This window comes from Callithrix jacchus, chromosome 17 (assembly GCF_049354715.1).
Source record: "Callithrix jacchus isolate 240 chromosome 17, calJac240_pri, whole genome shotgun sequence".
NCBI classification, from domain to species: domain Eukaryota; kingdom Metazoa; phylum Chordata; class Mammalia; order Primates; family Cebidae; genus Callithrix; species Callithrix jacchus.
Window position 1 is genome coordinate 16,498,007 of NC_133518.1, and position 19,738 is coordinate 16,517,744.

At 42.8% G+C, this 19,738-nt stretch overlaps 1 protein-coding gene across 2 annotated transcripts in view; it reads left to right on the forward strand.

Annotated features, from left to right (window-relative positions):
* Positions 1 to 19,738, forward strand: part of SLC7A14 (solute carrier family 7 member 14) — a 128,297-nt gene that overhangs the window by 38,693 nt on the left and 69,866 nt on the right. Inside the window, exon 2 of one of the 2 annotated variants that reach the window (XM_035278633.3) lies at positions 19,515 to 19,727. The exons of the other annotated variant lie outside the window; for it this stretch is intronic. The gene's annotated coding sequence lies outside the window, so the exon portion shown is untranslated. The remainder of the gene's footprint in view (positions 1 to 19,514; positions 19,728 to 19,738) is intronic. 2 annotated transcript variants of the gene reach the window in all.

The window sequence follows — 19,738 nt, forward strand, 5'->3', positions numbered from 1 at the left end:
CACAGAAAGCAGGCCAGTCTCTAGAGCTGCTCGGAATAGAGCATGCCAGCTCTGACAGCAGCTGTCACTTTTGACAAATGTCTTAACTGCTCTTGGTCTCAATTTCCTCATCTTCACCTTGGGAGTGGTTAAAAATAGTACCTCTCTCACAGGGCTCTTGTTAGACTATACAGACAGCCCTAGCTTACAATGGTTCTACTTAATGACATTTCCACTTTTATAATGCAGACAAGATACACATTCAGTAGAAACCACACTCCTCCCACAATGCTGGGAAGTGGCTGTGAACCACAGCTCCCAGTCACGTATTTTCAACTTGGGATATTTTAAACTTATAGTGGGTTTATCAGGTACCCTATCATACGTCAAGAACTGCATATAAATCGGTTAAAATTATGGCAGGTACATAGTAAGCACATATAAGTGACACTGTTATTTAGGTGAGGATTATCTAGATTTTTTTAAGCACTGTGATTTGCATTTCAGATATATAGCCATTTAATCTCTCAGTTTTCAGCTTCCCAAAAAAGGCTCTTCTCTTTTGTGTGTGTCTATTTTACCCCCATTCTGTGTACATCAGAATGATAACAAGAGTTCAGAAAAATAAGGAGGCTGTTTCAGTCCTGTAACGTGTACCAAGAGGAGTTCACCTTTTTATTTGAAGAGTTCTCACTAAATTAATAGAATGGGGACTCTGGCCAGACCCAAACCACAGGCAGGGAGGCTTTACCAACTCTTGCCTATGACACTTGCCTGTGACGTACAAATTAAGCATGCTCAGTACTAGGCTCTGAATGTGGAGACCTATTTATTAAAATACTCTTCAGGCGTCAAAATAGAAAATGCAGTTTACAACAAGAGCAGTTTTTTTCTTGTTGCCCAGGCTGGAGTGTAATGGCACAATCTCAGCTCACTGCAACCTCTGCCTCCCAGGTTCAAGCAATTCTCCTGCCTCAGCCTCCCAAGTAGCTGGGATTACAGGCATTCGCCACCACGCCTTGCTAATTTTGTCTTTTTAGTAGAGACGGGGTTTCTCCATGTTGGTCTAGCTGGTCTTGAACTCCCAATCTCAGGTGATCTGCCTCGGCCTCCTCAAGTGCTGAGATTAAGGCCGTGAGCCACCACACTCAGCCGAGACTACACTTCTTAAAGAAAGAGGGGCCATGACCTCATGGATCTCTTTAACACAGAGCACAATAAAATGGGCTCTCCTTGGGCTAATTCGAGACACCAAGCATCTTGGCCCTCTCTTCCAGAGGAGGCAAAAAAGAATGGCAGCAGATCCAGCAGCCTGGCTTGGTGCAGGGATTTTATGTCATCAACCTGAGCTTCAGATCTCAGAGAGAGGAACTGTCTCAGACAGGTCAACCCGCACGTGACTCAAAGAACAACGAAGACCCAACAGTCCAGATAGACCTGAAAGTTTGTAAACCATCTAACCTCTACGTTGAGGAATATTTTTATTCCTATTCAGGTTTGTCAAGCAGAATTTCCCATTTCCTTTTCAGATCGAACTAAAAGGCCATTTTGAGAGCCTCTTTTCCGCTTCTAGATCACCCTTTCAGCAAAGACATTCCAGGCATCATGGCAAAATGGTTTCTTGATGTTGACTCACACTGACCTCTGTATACTCACATCTAAATATCACTCTGTGGTTTCATCTAGTAACAGACACCATATTAAGGACTGAAAATGTAGCAGAATTAAAAATCTTCAGAAGGAGATGTCCTTCTGAAGGTCTTTTAAAATCGAAGGAAAAGTCAGAATAGCTTATTCTTAAAAGAGTGATAGGAGGTCACAGACAACGTTGCACATGGACATGCACACACAGCCCTCAGCTTTTACTGCTGTGAGACGACATTCAGATCTCTTTGAGAAGCAGGAATGCTGCTGAGTGCTTGTGATTGGCCAAGTGAGAGAGATGAAGGCTTGAAATGTGTTCACTGGATTTAGCAAAATGGAAGCTGTTGATGAGCTCAGCAAAAGGAGTTGTGGCAGGGGACATGTTCCTGCAAGGGCAAGTTGTGGTGGCAGGGGCAGCATGGGGAAGGCCAATGGCTGACAAGCTGTGAGAGATTGGACACAGTCCAGGGGAGAGTAGCTATACAGTATACTCTCCCTCGAGATGGCCGGGGCCTCACCTGTGCTGCAGGAGGCCTCTGTGGCGTAACCCCTGAGAAGCCCCCATTCACTGAGAAGACCAAGGGGAAGCAGTGCTTTGCTGCAGGGGCCCCAGGTACCTCCAGAGTAGGGAAGCAGGGTTCTGTTGCTGTGAGTGGCCAAGGACAACAGACAAGATTCTAGATCAAACTATTTAAATTCAAATTAATTAAAATTCAATGTAAATTTAAAATAGTGTGGCCTGGTGCTGGTGGACGTTTTTACTTGTTAGTTTTATGAGACGGACCTGTTGAGGATAATTAGAATTCTTAGGAGAGTCCACGAAATTAACAGAATTAGTTGCCTCTGGGACAGTCAATGAGAAGAGAAAGAAAACCAAGCTATTAAAACCCAACGTCACGGAACCGAGGTCTTTGCTTCCATCTTTCAAGTAAGAATGTTGGCTTGAGCTTTGTGTAGCAAGCGGGGGAATCTTGCCTCTTGGCTCCTGGTGATTTGATTGTGCTGTTTTAAAGCTGGTTCCGCAACCAGGTAGGAGCTTTTGCTAGGCCTGAAAATTGTATTTCCGAAGTGAAAAGAAAGCTAATGGTAATGTTAATTCAGTGGCGGGTACAGACCCTAGAACAGTTCCCCGTAACGGAGATGCGTGGAAACGTAACTACAAAAACCGAGGCTATTTCTGCATGGTCAGGAACAGGGGCGTGCATGCTATTCTGGGAGCTTCTGTGTTTCCTTTTGTTTTTTAGTTACATAATTCTCTTCTGATTTTAAAGGAATACATCCTGACCACAGAAAAGATAAAAATATTAGGTTGGTGCAGGAGTAATTGTGGCTTTTTGCAATTTTAAAAGAAGAAAAATCAGAATAGCTTGATGTTGACTCATATTGTCAATTTGAAAAAATTGCAAAACCTAATGCACCAACCTAATAGATATCATTCCTAATCCCACCACTCAGATTCTCCATTTTTAACATGTTACCGTACTGCCTTTAAAAGAGAATGAAATTAAACCATACCCTTCATTGCTGTAGTTGTTTTCATTCATCTGAGTAACTCCTAATGTCATTACATGTTACTTTTTCAGAGACAGGGTCTTGCTCTATCACCCAGGCTGAAGTACAGTGGTGTAAATCACAGCTCACTGCAGCCTCAAACTCCGGGGCTCAAGCAATCCTCCTGCCTTAGTCGTCTAAGTAGCTAGGACTACAGGTGTGCCACCATGCCACCTTATTTGTTTTTTCTTTTGGTAGAGATGGGGTCTGGTCTTGAACTCCTGGCCTCAAGTGATCCTCCAACCTTGGCCTCCCAAAGTGCTGGGATTACAGGCGTGAACCACTGCATTTGGCCAATAAGTATTCTTTTTAAACAATATTTTAGCAATTGCTTAATATTTTATTCTTTGAGTTCCTCATAATTCATTTAACTGTGTCACCATATTGAGAAATGTACATTGTCTCCAACCTTTTTACCACTGTAAATAATATTGCAATTAATGCCTTTGAAATCAAGCTTTTTCTGCACCTGATTATTTCCTCATGATGTAGCTACTTTCAAAAAACATTTATATCAGTGTATAGTCCCACTATCACAGTGTGGATGTATCATTTCTTTGATGTCTCATTAGCAATGATTATTTTTATTTTTTAACCTTCCCATGTTAATAAGTGAAAATATCTCCTTTTCTTGGCATTTCCTTGAATATTAGTGATAATGGATATATTTTTACATATTATTGAATATTTTATTTGCATAAACAATTGTTCCTTACCTTGCTCTGTGAGGAATACATTCAAACTAAGGAGCTTGCAGTCTGGAAAAATTTTAACTCAGCAATTTAGAAGCAAGCAGTAATCAGTTGAATAGCTTGTAGCCTGGAAATTCATTTAAAAAGTCACCAAACAACATCTGGCATTCTTTTGTGAGCAAGGGCTGTTAGCATTGAAAAATGTTCTCCTAGCTTTCAGATTTCCTAATGGAAAGACATAATGATAGGAAAGTAACCTGCCTCCGGAGAAGAATTCTCTGGACCGTGGATCCAAAATGCGCCCTGAGGGACTGTGCAGCAGCATCCTCAAAGGACACACCAGAAGCTAGAAACGGACAGTGCACTCCTGGGCAATGCAAATCTCTATCTTTCTAAAAACGTTTTACTTTCCCAGACTGTCAAAGGAAAAAAGTATTTTCCTTCCAGATTAAAAAACAAAGAAGAAGCAGCAAACTAAAAATTAAAAATATAGCTTTTATGTTGATCCTCTATGATTTATGAGGTTTCCACTGCTCTGATTGGGTAAAAGACTGAGGTCTCCAAGGAGCTACATGGAACCTCTACATCGATAAGTATAGTTCTAAGCCTAACTAAATTTTAATATTTTTTTAATATTTTATTGCATTTTAGGTTCTGGGGTACATGTGAAGAACATGCAGGATTGTTGCATAGGTACATGCATGGCAATGTGGTTTGCTGCCTTCCTCCCCATCACCTATATCTGGCATTTCTCCCCATGTTATCCCTCCCCAACTCCCCACCCCCCACTGTCCCTCCCCTAGTTCCCCCCCGACAGACTGCAGTGTGTGATGCTCCCCTCCCTGTGTCCATGTGTTCTCATTGTTCAACACCCCCCTATGAGTGAGAACATGCGGTGTTTGATTTTCTGTTCTTGTGTCAGTTTGCTGAGAATGATGGTTTCCAGGTTCATTCATGTCCCTACAAAGGACACGACAAACTCATCGTTTCTTATGGTAGTCCTCCCTTATTCACAATTGTGCTTCCCATGGTTTCAGTTATGCATAGTCATCTGAGGTCCAAAAATATGAAATGGAAAATTCCAGAAACAAACAACTCAGAAGTTTTAAATTGCATGCTGCTCTGAGTAGCATGATGAAATCTCACACCATCCCACTCGGTCCCACCCAGGACATGAATCGTTCCTTTGTCCAGGGTATCCACATTATGGACTACCACACTCCCCTCAGTTCCTTGGTGGCCATCTCAGTTATCAGATAGACTGTACATCGTATCCCAGGGCTTGTGTTCAAGTCACCCTTATTTTACCTAATACTTGCTCCAAAGCACAATGTTAGTGATGCTGAAATATTGTTATAGTTATTCTATTTTATTATTAGTTATTGTTGTTAATCTCTTACTGTGCCTAATCTATTAACTAAACTTTCCCATAGGTACATACATATAGGAGAAAACAGTATAGATAAGAGTCAGTACTATACACAGTTTCAAGCATCTGCTGTGGGTCTTGGAATTTAGCCCCTGCAGATAAGGGGGGAAATATTATATGCTATGGTAGATTTTAAATTTGTGTTTCCCTTAACTTCATGAGTATAAAAGCATTTTTAAATAGAGATAATTTATCTATAATTAGATATAATTATTTTTAGATAATATACTTTTCCAAAAAAATTTGTAGAGACATGCAATGAAAGGAGAGTTTTCTCATTTGCAAAATCTGGGACTTGGACCAGATGATGTCCAAGGTTTTGTGTTCTGTAATTTTATGCACAGAGTAGTGAACAAAGTCATCTTACATTTAAATAGATGTCTCAAGATAGCAGGAATTATTACCAACTACTATTGTAAATGATATCTTTTTAAAAAGAAACACTTGTGCCCAAGACTCTTCTAGGTATTGTAGAGGAACCATTTATTCTACAAATATTTGTTGACTACCTACTGTGCACAAGTACCTGCTCTAGTCACTGAGGATTCAGCAAAGAATGAGACAGACAAAATTCCTACCTTCAAGGAGTCTGCAGTCCACAGGGAAGAGACAGACTCAAAAATATAAACAAATAAATGTCAAATCAAGATAAATTACTCAAACCTAAATGAGTAATAAGTGGATAAATGGATATATAGATGATAAACAGAGATGATAGATGATAGGTAGATGGGTAGATAGATGATAGATAGATGACTGATAGATACACAAATAGATAGATATGTAGATAGATGCACAGATAGATACATAGACAGATAATGAGGGAAAGAGAAACCAGGGCAACTTTTAGCTCAAGTGGTCCTGCAGGACCTCTCCCTGCAGAGATGGTGTTTCAGCTGAGACTGGAAGCATGAAAAGCAAGTCATGCAAAGACCTGGGGCAAAAGATTTCAGATAGAGGAAACAAGTGCAAAGTCCCTGCGACAACGGAGAGCTTGATGTACTTCAAGAACAGAAAGGAAGTCAGTAGTGGCTGAACCAAGAAGGAGGATGGTAGGAGATGAACTTGGAGATGAAGTAGATACCAGATTATGTAGGGTCCTGGAGGACATTGTAACGACCTTGGATTTCATTTCACTTGCAATATAAAATCATAGGAGGGCTTTAAGAAGAGATCCTAGCTCTCAAGTGTTTAACAAGCTGCACAAGGCAATTGATGAATACATGTTGAGTTGAGGGTCCCATAGGAAATCAGAGAAGAAGAGGCTCACATGATTAACACACTTTTAATGACAGATGGAGTATAGCTGAGTCCCAAAGGAACATGGAAGTGTGGATAGCTTCAGAGAAAAACGTGAGGGAAACAGGAAGAGAAGCTAAGACGTGGGAATCAGTATAGTCAGGCGGGAGACCTGCTTGCCTCACGTTGGACTGTCACTCACTTCATGTCCATATCCCAGGCCAGCCTGAGAGCTCCTGGAGGGCAGGAACTATCTCTTTCTTCTTTCTACCTCTACATTTTGCACACACAGTGCAGACATTAACTAGGTGCTCCATATTTATAGAAATTCACTGCAGATGGTGTATATTGAGAACAGTAAAGCCAAGAGTAGAGTGAGGCTGGGTGTGTTGGAGTCAGGCTTTGTTGAAAACTGAAAATTCATGGAGCATTTGTAATAATCTGTATCGACGAAATTAAAGTTCTACTTGTCCATTTATTGTTGTATCACATGAAACAGCAGTTCTTGACATTTAGAAGGGTCTAGCTGGGATTATCTGACTTAAAAAGCAGATTCTTTCAATAATAGAAATTTCCTTTGGGTGCAATGAAATAAATCTCAAAGAAACAGGTGGCCAGCCCCCACAAGAGCAAAATCTAAAGTGCAAGAGAAGCCTAGTTCTGGGTTAAGATACAGAGAATAGAGAAAACAAAAGTCATTTCAAATATGAGCTCCAAACCCAGTGGCACAAAGTCAGTTATCCGAATTGCACTTATTGACTTGGGAGGAAGTATCTCATATGGACAATTCTATTTAGCATGTCCAGAGTGAGTAGCGGCAGGGATGCATCCAGCTAAAGATTTTCCTGCACAACCCTGGGGAAGCCAACGCATTAATACTAATGTGAACAAATTCATTTAGGAGACTCCTGCCAGAACTGGGCTTCACCAGGTCAGGCTGAGGAAATTCCCATTGAGGCCACAACACTAGGAAGACTTTCAAGATTAGGTCATCTTTCTTCCCTCAGATCCTGCAAGGAAAAAATATGTTTAGAAGGACCACAACCATATAGCCAACTAGGCAAATGCCTAATTCTCTTCTGGAGATTATCCCAAGCCTGGGATAATATTATATGCAGAAAATATAGGCTTCTCCATTCATCTTCTTAAATGAACCAGTAGGGAAAGCACTGGCTTGGAAGCCAGGAGACCTGCCATCACTTGGGTATGGACTTGGATAAGCCACTTCAGGGCTCAGGCTCTGAAGATGCTCCTCTGAAAGCTGCTGGGTGAATGACTCTATCGTGAATATTCTTGACAGAAAGTAGGTACACGTAGTTTGGGTTAAGTTTTTGTTTAATCAGGGACAGAATTTTTGCAAAAGCATATAAATGCTCAGCTGAGTGTTTTCAGGAAAAGAGAGATGGCAGTTTGCCACAGAGTACAGAAATATGAAGAGAGACATGTCTAAGATAAGAGTGGCCCTTAGAAGATGGAATAATGTTCCCCAGAGAGGTCCATGTTCTAATCTTCAGAATTTGTGACTATGACAAAGGGGACTCTGCAGAGGTGATTAAGTTAAGGATCTTGAGATGAGGAGATTATCCTGGATTAGACAGTAGACCTGATATAATTACAAGGATCCTTATAAGAGGGAAGGAGGGGGTCAGAGAGGAGAAAAGATACTATGCTTCTGGTTTTAAAGAAGGAAAGGACCACAAGTCAAGGAATGCAGGTGACCTCTAAATTCTAGAAGCTGGAAAAGGCAAGGAAATAGATTGTCCTCTGGGACTTCCAGAAGGTACACAGCCCTGCAGAACTCAGAGCTATAAAATATCAAATCTGTTGTTTTTGGCCACTAAATTTGTAGCTGTTTGTTACAGCAGCCAGAGAAACCTAATACAGGAAGGAGTTCTGTGAGATATGTGATAGCATTTCTCTATTTTGTCAAAAAGTCTTCAGGAAAGCCTCCTTTTCCTTCAGTATCTTAGGAGTCCAGTTAGTGTTCTGTCTTGGGTGTAAGGACAGGCTGAGATGGGCATCCAGCCAGAGTGGGTTCAAATTTAGTGGCCAGAAACAACAGATTTGATATTTTATAGCTCTGAGTTCTGCAGGGCTATGTACCTTCTGGAAGTCCGGAGGACAATCTATTTCCTTGCCTTTTCCAGCTTCTAGAATTTAGAGGTCACCTGCATTCCTTGACTTGTGGTCCTTTCCTTCTTATAAATAAATAAATCTTATAAATAAATAAAAGAGAAGCATATTATCTTTTCTCCTTTCTGACTCCCTCCTTCCCTCTTATAAGGGGGAATTGTCTTCTAAGGGCTCAGATTACACATGGTATGAAGGTACCAGGCTGGATGATCTCAAATACAAATATTTTATAATTGTCTTATTTCAGAATGGCCTCTACAATCACATTTGGGGTGAGGAGACCAGAATTTTTGTGCAAAAAGCCACCTTACACATCTCTCATGAGTACCCTTTGCAACCTATAGTATCACTTAAAAAGTCCTTGTCATCATTTTCTAAATGAGAAAATAAAAACCTTAGAAAGCTGTGGCTTACTCAAGTCTCACCCATACCTCGTCCTATAGGACTGGGACAAAACCTCAGGTCTCCTGATTCACGAGTATAGAGTATTCACACTACACCCATGGTATGATAGCGTGCTCTCACTTTTCACAGCATTAATTTTGAAAATCTGCATGTATTTAGAAATGGCTTGTGGACTCATCATACTTCCCAAGAACTTTTATATGCAGTTAAACCCCAAGTAACTGGAAGGCTTGGGAATTATGTCCTAACTAATTAACTTTTCTGGCTAACCAAATGTGAACCAGAAAAAAAAATTGTTATATTAGTCTTCCATTCAAAGGTTTTCTAAATTGTAATGGTTCACTCTTCTTCTTTGGTAAGCAAAGCACTGCAAACAGCTTTTGATCTCCTTCTGCTAATTACCAAGTCTCTTACGGTGTCTTAGCGATATTTGGGGCATTGGTCACATTTTCGATGCCTGTACTTATAGGTTGCTTCGTAGTTTCCACATTGCATCCACAAGCATCATCTCATTAAATCCTCATGACAGCTTTACAAGGTAACTATTATTTCTCCTGCATTTCAGATAATAAAACTGCTGCTCAGGGATTTTAAGATACATATCCAAGGTCACACAGCAGAGTCAAAGTCCAGACCTCAGTGTTCTGACTTCACACGTAGTATCTCTGTATGAATGACTTCCAGAATCTCTGTATGATTCACACGGCAGGTATGATTGACTTCCAGAATCTCTCACAGCCGTGGAATATGCCCATGTATCAGTCAGGAGCCAGCAGGAAGCACATGGCACACTCAAGTCTGGTATTTTGAGGAAAGTTAATGAAAATAACTACTAATATATTTCGGAAAGATGAGGGCAGTGGGTAGAGAAATCATGAGGCAAAATACAGTTCCAAGGGCTATAAACATGAGTACCACCCTCTGCCTGAAATGACAGGGGGTGAGTTATCAGAACCAGAGATAGGGCTAGATAGAGAGGGCCACCTGGCAGGAGCCACAGCCAACCCACAGTGACCTGGCAAGGGGAAGCTAGGGATAAACACCTGGGCTGCCTCTCTTCCATCCTCCTGATCCCCTGCTGGTGCCTCCCATTGACCAATCCAACCAGAGGGCAAGGGAGCCTGTCAGCTCCCAGGACACAGCCAGTGGGCTGCTGGGTGGATCTGGAAGGAGGAGCAGAGGACACTTGCATTCCCTGAAGCTGCCTTGTGCCAAAATTCCTGATATTCTGTGTAATTTCTTTTGTGGATACAACAGCTACCACTGAACTAAGCACACACTAGGAACTCATTAAATACTTTTTCAATGATTAATACAAATTTTTAAATATTTTATGGTGGCATAGAAGGATTAACTGGTTTTTGGTATTATTTGTCCCTTCTAACAGAGGTTTCCCAGTAATTTCTGATTAATGAAGAGTTTTTGGTTTCCTGAACTCTGGTCTTGTTAATATTATCATATATACAATGAATAACACATAACACCAATCAGAGACCTGAGACTCTGACCTGGGAGACCCTGATCCATGGGAGAAAGGTGGAAGGTGATGTCAGACTGTGGCCATACATGCAAGGATACCTGGCCCCAAGCAAAGACCTGAGGCCCCAGACCTGAGGGCCACGGGAAAGGAGCAGAGAAGGTGATGTCAGACTGTGATGCCCTCTCGACTGGGGGGCATTGAAGGAGAAACGTGGTATCTCAACACGCAGTCACTGATCCCTGAACAAGCTTCTCCAAGTAGATGCTCTTGAGAGTGTCTTCACCACAGTTTCCCACAAATATATACACGATAGTATTTGCAACCCAGAAGCATTGACAAACAGGGGAGCAGAATGGGAAACTTTTTGTAAGTAGAAATATTGCCCCAGACCAGGTAAAGATCGAGTGAAAAACCTATTTTCATAAGGTTTTTTTAAAAAAAAAAGTATATTATTTCAAGCAAACAAAATTAAATGAGTTTCTCTTTATTTTGTTCTGCTTGGTGTTGGAAGCAGAGGGATTTTTGTTTATTTACAGGCAATCGTTATTTATACCTTTAAGAATTAATTGTGGAAGCGCAGGAATGAACACATCAGAGTCTTTAAGTTTATACCTCAGATGTACAGATATCTGCCCATTTCAGAGAAAGCAGCCTCAGAAGAAAAATGGAGTTGCTTTGCCTAGTGCATAGTAAGCGATCAGCAGTATATCATCAAAACCGTTTACATCCTCCTTTATGTGAAAAATGCACAACTTCACCCTGTGTCGTGTGACTCACCTGCCTTCTTTGGGAGGAGGACACTTCTCACCCCACTAACTTTGGGCTTGGTCATATGACTTATATTTGTCAATGGAAAGTCAATGGAACTGCCAGTTCCCAGCAAAAGCAGTAGAGACATTTCACATTTTCACCAGTTCCTTGTTCCTGGCCTGTGCCATGAAAGAGCAGTATACGTCAGACAGGGATTGCTCCTTCAGCCTGAATCCCGGCACAAGCAGCTGTGCGGAGTAGACCCCAGTCCAGATTAGGGAAAAGATCTGAAGCCGATCTACTGTCTGGAGAAGAGCCACAGCAAGAGACAAACATCACCATTGTAATATATTAAAATTTGGGGGGGCCGGGCATGGTGTCTCATGCCTGTAATACCAGCACTTTGGGAGGCTGAGATGGGCGGATCACCTGAGGTCGAGAGTTTGAGACCAGCCTGATCAACATGGAGAAACTCCACCTCTACTAAAAATACAAAATTAGCCGGTTGTGGTGGCACATGTCTGTAATCCCAGCTACTCGGGAGGCTGAGGCAGGAGAATCACTTGAACCCGGGAGGTGGTGGTTGCAGTGAGCCAAGATTGAGCCATTGTACTCCAGCCTGGGCAACAAGAACAAAACTCCATCTCAAAAATTAATTAATTAATTAATTAATTAATTAAAATAAAATTTGAAGTGTTTACTACAGCAAAAGCTGATTAATATACTCAGTAACTTTTTAGAAACAAAAAAAAAAAACAACAACAAGCTTTGAAAAGGAAGCTTAATTGGTGCAACCTTATTTACATAGCTAAAATATGCAGTCGTTGTAGATTCACACTCCCCTTTAAAGACATTCCAAGTAAAACAAGGTTGTCTGTGTCTGAGACTCCACATGCAATATAAACAGGCTAGCACATTGTTAAATAATCTGGTAGGTGATCAAAAAATATTTGAAGTGGGCTTGATCAAACACTTAGCAAAGACACAACTGAAAAAAATAGCAATCTGAAAATCGGGAACCCTGGTTTTAAAGCCAACCATACATCTGAGTGAATTTGTCAGGCACCAGAATTGCATGATTTAAGAGGCACATGTTTATGCACACGTGTGTGTGTGCACACATGCGCGCGCGCACACACACACGCACAGCCAGATGAATCAAAAACATCTCTCTTACCACTCTGTTAAGGTCCAAAAATGTCAACCATGATAAGCTGCAGCCTATTCAAGAAGTACAAATCAAAATGAGATTGATTCAGAAGCTGTAACATGTGAGGCACTATTGATCGCAGAAGAAATTGAAGATGTTTAGTCTAGGAAAGATAAGACTTCAAGATGTATGCTAGTTGCTGTCAAAAACTTGAAGACGTATCCCATAAACAGATTAACTCTAACCTGTATAGATACAAAGAGCAAAACAGCAGACAACAGAAGAGAGTTACTGGGACATACATCTCAGTTCAGTTTACTAGGGTGTTCTGTCTGGGCTGAGCAGACCCTGAGATTAAGACGCATCTGGCCTGCACCTGGCCACGTAGTATAAAGTCACAGAGGCCGACATACGAGCACATCCCCAGTTGCGGTGCAAACACAGAGCCATTTGCGGTGAGCTTGGAAGGAGTAGAAGAGCAACAGAAGCAAGGGCTTCAGGAGAGGATCCACCATCAAAACTTATGCTAGCTGAGTGAGCCAGAGTAAGCCACATGATAGAAGTCAGAAGAGGAGCATGTTTTCAGGGATAGGGTGGTAACTGTAGGTGAACCTACCATGTTCTAGCCATCCCAAAGATATGCGTGCATCTTGGGGGGAAAAGTCAAAGGCAGAGAAGAATGAGAGAAGGTATAGCATCCAAAGGCCTAAGAAAGTCTGCTGAGGGGCCCCTTTAGACAAAGGAAAACAGGAAAGAGGAAAGCCATACTCTACAAGTTTGAGAAAGGTAAACAAGAATCCCTTGGAATGGAAGTACCAGGGTGTACAGTCGGCAGCCAGGAGAAACACAGGGGCTGGTCAACAGAAAAAAGTCCTGATTAAGCACTTGGCATCAAGTCAAGGGCCCTCTGAGAGCTGCCTAAGGAGGTGGAGGTGGTGGGAAGGGTGTCAGCAGTAGGAAACAAAACACACACAGACACACAGACCCACACACACACACACACACACACACCGGTCAGGGGCCATAGCAGGGTGATCCCAAGCTAACACTCCCACAGCATGCACTATATGCCAGGCACAGTACTAAAAGCTCCACATGTGTTAGCTCTTCCACTCTTCACCACAGCCCTGTGAGCTAGTTACCACTGTGATCCTATTTTATAGATGGCAAAACTGACGCACAGTGAGGCTTTGCCCAAGGTCACTTAGTTAGTAAAGACAGAGCATCATTCAATTTGTATTTATTTATTTATTTATTTGAGACGGAGTTTCACACTTGTTACCCAGGCTGGAGTGCAATGGCGCAATCTCGGCTCACTGCAACCTCCGCCTCCTGAGTAGCTGGGATTACAGGCATGCGCCACCATGCGCAGCTAATTTTTTGTATTTTTAGTAGAGACGGGGTTTCCCCATGTTGACCAGGATGGTCTCAGTCTCTTGACCTCATAATCCACCCACCTCAGCCTCCCAAAGTGCTGGGATTATAGGCGTGAGCCATCGCGCCCGGCCACACAGAGCCAGCATTTGAATGCAGGGAACCTGACTCCTGAGTTATGTCCTTAATCCGGACCCAGGAGCTCAGCCCAGAGGAAGAAAAGCAGGGAGGTGGTGAGAGGGTTGGCCAAGACCCAGATACAGGAGTGGGCAGAGACCTCAGAAGGGTCCTCAGATCCCACAGTCACCAGATGGGGCTCAGAAAACCAGGCAACGTTTACTCTGACTACAGCCTCATTTTTCCTGAGGACATCAATTGTAAAACTTTTGTAGCAATCCTAACTGTCCCACCATGTGAAAGGGTTGCCTCTATCAGCCGATGTTCCCTGCTGTCCAGATGTTCCAGAAAAAGCTGGACAGCTACTCGTCGTGCGTATCATGAGGGGAGTTTTGTATTCCCTTAGCTTGTTTGCAAAATCAGGCAGGAATGATTTTTGACTGTTTACCGTTTTGTTAGAACTCATTTCCTTCCTCTCTTCACCTCCAAAGGCAGGCTCTAACCTAATTTGATAATCCTACTCATTCAGTGAACTACAGAACTGTAATTATTTGCATCCTGAAACAAACCTGCTTTTACCATCATTATCCTTGGAGTCCACTGAACCCTCAAGCATGCCAGCAAGCCCCACAGTGATGACTCTCTTCTCCCAGAGGCCCTGTAATAAGCCTTCCTTAGTTATAGCTGTGAATTATTTTGAGAAACCTGAATTAAAGTGCTAGAGAAAACACAACACACATTTATTGTTCATCTTGGAAAAACAACAGCAATGAGCTTCCAAAACTATCTTTGATTAACATAATCCGGGGGTACTGAATATGGATATTGTTAATAGTCACCTAGAAGCATGTTTTCTTTTGTACATTCTGTTCTCTCCAGTAAATTTCCTACCAAGAAAGGAAATGCCCCCAACTCCCCGTTTGCATCAATAAAGCAAGCCCTCGGGAATTGTGCGAAGGGAATGGGAGACCAGGAGGGCATTCTTGCCACCCTCGACCTTTGCTTTTGGTTGATTCTCCACATTTTCAATACAGTTTCTAATTACCAGGAATATGAAGTGCAAAGAGAAGCCATCACCTTCACAACAAGGCTGGTTTGTGAGTTTCTGATGAAGGCTGAACAGGACGAGTATCCCAGGGGATATCTGCAGATAGCGCTGCATCCACAGTCAATGCCTGCCCAGGAGAGCAGTTAAGAGGCCCCACGACCTGCCCAGGGAAGAAAACAGGAAGTACTGCCAGACAAGTGGCCTCCTGTGGAAAATGGCAATACCTGGTTTTCCACATGGAGCACTTGTCATTATGACAGGCCTACAGACAGGCCATACTTCAGATAAGTTACTGTTGAATTTCTGGGGTGGGGCACAGGCCCCAGCAGTTCTGAAAGATCCTCGGGTAATTCCAGTGTGAGGCCAAGATAGCCACCGCCCAGGGGTCTCAATACGGGAAACCGATTCACCACAGCTGGCATGAAGCCCACCTGCATTTACCGTAGCCACAACCTGCCACGGGGCCACTCTCCTTGATTCCAACAGCGCAGGATTTGGGAGGCTCTCCTCTAGCCGGCTGACAGTTCTTCCCCTTCCTGTACAGTGTCCTGTGCGTCAGCACTGCCCTGGCTGCAGAGTCCCACTGCTTGTAGATCTCCGCTTACTTGTCGGCCACGCCCTGCAGCAGGTCCACAGCCCTCGCCTTTTCACATCCATCCCGAGTTGTCTTAAAGGGTCCCAGGCCCAAAATTCTGCCACAGTTACAATGAGCTTTGAGAAATGTGAGTCCTCTCACATCGCTCACCTGAATAAAGCCCCTCCAGGGGCTTCTCACTGCGCTGAATATAAAAATCACACCCCTTTTATCTTGACTGACCAGCCCCTTGGCAGTCTGACCTCTGTGCAGCTCAAGCAAGAGAGCCCCGCAGAGCCCCTGGCCAAGTTCTGGCTCTGCTGACTTTGGGCAAGTGACTGCCCCTCTCCTGGCCTCCTTTGCCTCATCTGTAAAGACAGATATGTTGTGAGGATTACATTAGTCGACAGGACACTCAAATCCTCCCCCTTACCCCATACCAGTCTCACTTAGACCCCAGCAGATGCAACACCCACTCGACCCCTTTGAACCACGATGTAAGGAGTACTTCCCTGACACCTGGCACAACTGGCTCCTTTGCACCACTCAGGAACCGATGTCATGTCCACGGAGAACTTCCCACCCCTTCCTCACCCCATTTTATTTCCTCCAAGCCTGTACTAGTTTGCTAGGGATGCCATAACAAAGTACTACGTTGGTGCAAAAGTAATTGCAGTTTACGTCCATTACTTTTGTGCCAACCTAATACCACAGTCTAGGTGGCTAAAGCGATGGAATTGTATTGTCTCACCATTCTGGAGTCTAGAAATCCACGATCAAGGTGTCAGCGGGGCTGGCTTCTGCCTCTTATCTCACTTCTGGTGGTTTCACGGCAATCTGAGGCACCCTTCACTTACAGAGGCACCGCTTTGTGTCTGCTCTCCCTGTGTGTGTGACTGTGACTGTTGTGCACAGATTTCCTCCTTTCAACAAGGACAGCAGTTGTATGGTCTAAGGTCTCATTCTACTTTAGTATGACCTCCCCACAACTAACTACACCTGTAATTATATTATTTCCATATAAGGTCACATTCTGAGGTGTGGCAGCCAGGACTCCAACATTCTAATTTGGGGGGACATGATTCAGCCCCATAACACAGCCTTTATCCCTCTCTGAAATGCACTGGTTTTATTTGTGAACCTGTCTGTTGCCTCCTCCCTCCTCACGAAACATCGGCTCCATTAAAGCAGGACCCTGACTGCCTCATTTACTGTAGCAAATGCTCCGTAAGGCTGGGCTGACACAGAGAAGATGCTTTGTATTGTTTCTTGAATGGATGAAGTAAAGCTAAAGCAACAGGCCAATTTTCTGAATAAGAATACCGAAGCGGCCGGGCACGGTGGCTCACGCCTGTAATCCCAGCACTTTGGGAGGCCGAGGAGGGTGGATCACGAGATCAAGAGATTGAGACCATCCCGGTCAACATGGTGAAACCCCGTCTCTACTAAAAATACAAAAAATTAGCTGGGCATGGTGGCGCGTGCCTGTAATCCCAGCTACTCTGGAGGCTGAGGCAGGAGAATTGCCTGAACCCAGGAGGCGGAGGTTGCGGTGAGCCGAGATCGCGCCATTGCACTCCAGCCTGGGTAACAAGAGCGAAACTCCGTCTCAAAAAGAAAAAAAGAACACTGAAGCTACAATAGTGAAGCTACTATTCAGCTATTAAAAATGATGTTTCCATAACTATTGATGTGGGAAAACATTCTTACATACTGTTAAGCAAAACAAGAAAGTTTCAAGTCAGCATAAATGGTATAATAACATTTACAAAACACACACATACATATATATGTCCATTCAAATAGGTGTGTAGTTACAGAGAAAAGGGTCTGAAAGAATATAAGGTTGTAGCTAGCTGGGTAATATTTTATTTACTCATGTGGTTTTTTGTTGTTTATATTGTCTGACTTTTCTGCAATAGATATGCTATGTTTCTGTAATAAGGAAAATAATAAAAGCCAAGCTGTTCAGGGAAAAACGAAAACAAAAACCCTCTCACTTGCAATGTGATCTGAGCATCCGTTATCTCTTATCCGAGGCTGCAAGCTCCATGAGAGCAGGGACCATGTCTTGGTATCTCTAAGCCTCAAACCATGTTTGGCACATAACAGATGTTCTTTATATGCAGACTGAGTGGAAGTAAATAGATATGTGGATTCATTTCCCCACAAGGCCTCAGCCAAAGCAGTTGTTCTAGCTAGCAACCTTCCTGGTAAACATATGGTCTATTTTCTTACAAATGCGAAAATCTTTAGAAGAAGAAAGAGGAGAGGAGGAAGGGGATATGGAAGGGAGGAATGCAGACGCTCTAGCCTGTTAAGTATCTCTGGCATGTTACCCAGCTATAGTGATATCTAAGGTGTTGTCAAGAATAAAAGCAGAGCATGAAGCAATACCGTCAAAGCCAGGAAAAAGTTAGACCAGAAAGGCTGTCACCCAACCCTGCGAACCAAACAGCCACGTTTCACCCGGTTCTTCTAATTAGTGTTTGAAAAGCCTTGAGGAGCAGACAAGTGCTGCATTAAGTGCTTAGTATTCATTAGCAATATGAGTAAATTAGGTAGGCAGGTACTTAGTGATTATGGAAACGTCCTCAGCTTGTCAGTACGGTATTTGGAATCCATGTCTGGCTATACTTCAAAAATTCTATACATTTATGAGTTTTCTAAATTTTATATAATTTTTATACATTTTCTCCAGCTTCTAGCTTCCAAAGAAAGTAGCTTCATATAATTGCACTTTCTAATTTACTAAACTTTAGAAATAACCTAACGCTGTACTTCTCAACACCCAACACCCGTTTTTATAATAAATATTTTTTCATACCTCCTTTTAGTATCCTGAAGTGAGATTATTGATAATCTACTTATATACAACGTATTTTACCATGTAAATACCCAGGCATATCCAAATGCAGATGTCAGATGCTTGCACTACGTGAAAAATCACCACATACGTGCCAGTTCCAGATGGCAGGCTGTTCCAGAGTGTGGCATGAGACATGCCATACCATGAGCGGCATTCCCATGAGGCCTTGGTTTTCTGAAAAGGTGAACAACTCCTCTGAAGTTCCAAATTAAAGACATTATCATCTTCCTTTGATTTATTCTATAGTTGTATTCCTGGAAAGTTCAATTTACTTGAATATTAAGACTATCCAAAATATCCTATGAGTTTATATGTAAAAGAGAGTGAGGTTCCAGGCTCAGATCATCGTTGCCAGGATTTTCAGCTATAGGAATGTCAAGCAAAACATCTGAAAGTTGTGTGACAATGTCCTACACATTTCACATCTCAGAGTCCCCCCAGATGCCAGGAGTACTTCCTGCCACTCCAATGTTTGAGAGTAAAACAAAAATCCCAAAACATTTTTTATTTCATTTGAGAGCCAACTGCCAAAATAACCCAGGAAGTGGCATGGCCCCTCTTGAGATTCATGGATCTAATTTTACATCCTTATGTAAAAAAAAAAAATGTAGATATCAGGCCAGAACAGTTACTCATGCCTGTAATCCCAGTACCTTGGGAGGCCAAGGCAGGTGGATCACCAGAGGTCAAGGAGTTTGAGACTAGCCTAACCAACATGGAGAAACCCTGTCTCTACTAAAAATACAAAGTTAGCCAGGTGTGGTGGTGCATGCCTGTAGTCCCAGCTACTCAGGAGGCTGAGGCAGGAGAATTGCTTGAACCCAGGAGGCGGAGGTTGTGATGAGCTGAGATAGCGCTATTGCACTCCAGCCTAGGCAACAAGAGCAAAACTCTGTCTCAAAAAAAAAAAAAATGTAGATATCATGTCCCCTCCTAATATGCCCAAGAATCATAGACCAAGTATTGGCAGAGTCAAGTAAGAGGTAGTTAGAGTTGAGATGGATGAGCACTTTCCATATGCCAGGCACAGTCTTAAACTCCTGATGGATGTCACTCATCTAATTTTCACATCGACACTAGGAAAGAGACTGCATTGCTCCATTGGACAGCTGAGACTGAAACACAGGCTTGGCTCACCCAAGACCGCAGAGCAATAAGTGGTAGAGCCCTAACTCAGACCATCCTCATCAGGATGACTGCACAACACAGTGCACCTGCCAACTGTCCTTGAGGGCTGGCGAGAAGAGCAAGGAGAGTGGAACCATGGAACCCTTCTGTGTGATGAGCACACAGGTATACCAATT